Raw genomic sequence first — 2,561 nt, forward strand, 5'->3', positions numbered from 1 at the left:
CTGAGATCATGACCTGAGCCGAAGGCAGCGGCTCAACCCACTGAGCCACCCAGGCGCCCCAGTAGGTGATCTTTAGACCCTGTAGCAACACCAGCCAAGGCAGCCAAGACTTTGTGTTAGGGCTTCCAACTGTTAAGGACTCATGGGAATCCTGCAGTCAGGGCAAGAGGGAGGTAGCACTGAGCATGAAAACCCGCACAAGTAGCACAGCAACTCCAGGAAACTCAATCCTGCATCATGGAGAACACTAGGGCAGTCCAAAGGTACCCAACAAACAGTATTATACCCTTATATAGAACCAAACTCATTCTCACTCAGACTTTCCTGGCTTAAGAGAGAAGCCCATCTTACATCTGAACTGAGGGTTCTACTTTCCTAGTTTCTTTGCAGGTACTCAGAACCTTGGAGAAGCCCACCTGGGTCACAAGCTTGAAATGAAGCTAGAAACTCCGTAAAATTTTCCCAAGTAAACAGAGGCTTTGAACAAGTCAACCTCCACATGTCTGATACACTACTATTCTTCCTCCCATTCCCAGAAAGCTCAATGTCCAAAGTCTTCCCCATTTGAAGTGGGAAGACAGAAAAAATCTGTCCAAGTCAGTTTACCTTTGACCATTTGGTCAATATTCTAGAGCTCACTTTTCTAGGATTAATGCAGATCTCAAATCTAAGAAAATCAGGACCACCACAGAAATAATGGGAGTGTCCCTTGATTAAAAGCCAGCCTGAGTGCTCATTTTTGTTTGCTTTCATCCTCTATCCCTAGAGGACCCTCAAGCATGGCTCTTTTTATGAATTTCATTTTTTATTTAAAGATTTTATTTGAGAGAGAGAGAGAGAACAAGCGGTGGGAAGGAGCAGAGGGGGATAAAGAGGGAGAAAGAGAAACAGAGAAAGAAGCAGATCCCCTGCTGAGCAGGAAACTCGATGTAGGGCTCTATCCCAGGACCCTGAGACCATAACCTAAGCCAAAGGCAGACACAACGGACTGACCCTCCCAGGTGCCCAATTTTTTTTCCAAGACTTATTTGAGGGGGGGACAGAGGGAGAGGGAAAGCATCTCAAGCAGACTCCTCACTGAGTGCTGAGCCTGATGTGGGGCTCAATCCCACAACTCTAAGATCACGCCAAGCCAAAACTACGAGTCAGACGCTCAGCTGACTGAGCCACCCAGGTGCCCCTGAACCTCACTTTTTTTTTTTAAGATTTTATTTATTTATTTAACCGTGAGAAAGATCACAAATAGACAGGCGTGGTGGGGGGGCGCGGGGGAAGCAGGTTCCCCGCCGAGCAGAGAGCCCAATGTGGGGCTCAATCCCAGGACCCTGAGATTATGACCTGAGCCGAAGGCAGAGGCTTAACCCACTGAGCCACTCAGGTGCCCCTGAACCTCACTTATTGATGGTTAGTTCTCGTTTGCCCTCCACCCATCTCTTTTTATCTTCAGGGTATACAAGGCAATAGAGGTCCAAATACTTAGCCTCCTCCTGCCAAACTTAAGAGGCCTATTGCACGTTTTCTTCTATGGAGGGGGCTTCTCTCTTCATATCTGTAAGAGGAATAGAATTTAATCTGAAAATCAGGGTCATAAATACAAGAGTCAGTATGCTTATTCAAAGTTATGTGAAGGAACCCCAACACTCAACATATAAAACAAGATTTTAACACTTTAATGAGATGTTTTATTTTGGGGCCAAGGCAGAATACTGTATAAGTAACTGGCAAAGCTTGTTCTTTTCATTTCATTTTTTAAAAGTAATTATCTATGCCCAAGGTGGGGTCTGAACTCAAGACTCTACAGTCAAGAATTGCAATGGTTTGACTGAGCCAGCCAGGCTCCCCTATTCTTTTCATTTTAAAACTTCACCACCCGTAGGACACAAAACTAGAATATAATGTCAACCTTTGAGGTACATATAGTGTCACAATGTGTGTGTCTCTACATGCTTTAAGAAACGATGGGAAGAACATAATGTTTAAACTTTTATTTACTAAATTATCCTGAAAATGTGCTACTTATATAAAAAAAGGAGAAATTACACTGTATTATCTACAATGACATTCTGAAAACCTATTAGATAACATCTAAATTTCTCACTTGCTTTATAAAGCCCCCTACCATATCCTTATTTTCTTTACACCCACATATAACCATTTCTGGACAAATTTGATGTTCTGTGTCCACATTATTCCAGCCTTTTGATCACTACATAATCATTCTTACATTCATCTCAAATCAATTTACTTCATGACTTCTGGAGACCCTTCAAAATATCACCAAAGAGTAACCTCATCTTTAAGGAGTATCTACAGATTATGTATAATTGCTTCTTTATCTGATTATATGATTGTTTGCAGGCTGTTGAATGCACACATCTCTTATTCCCTAAGCATAAAAGATTTAGCTCTTTTGTGAAAAATATTCAAAGATTACTTTCTTCAAAAGATCACCAAGCCAAACATTTGGCCATATTTTTATTTACTACATATACTATAAACATATACAATACATGCTACAAAAAACTTTTTTTTTTTTTAAATTTAACTGTCAAGAAAGTGTA

This window comes from Meles meles, chromosome 18, assembly GCF_922984935.1.
Source record: "Meles meles chromosome 18, mMelMel3.1 paternal haplotype, whole genome shotgun sequence".
NCBI classification, from domain to species: Eukaryota; Metazoa; Chordata; class Mammalia; order Carnivora; family Mustelidae; genus Meles; species Meles meles.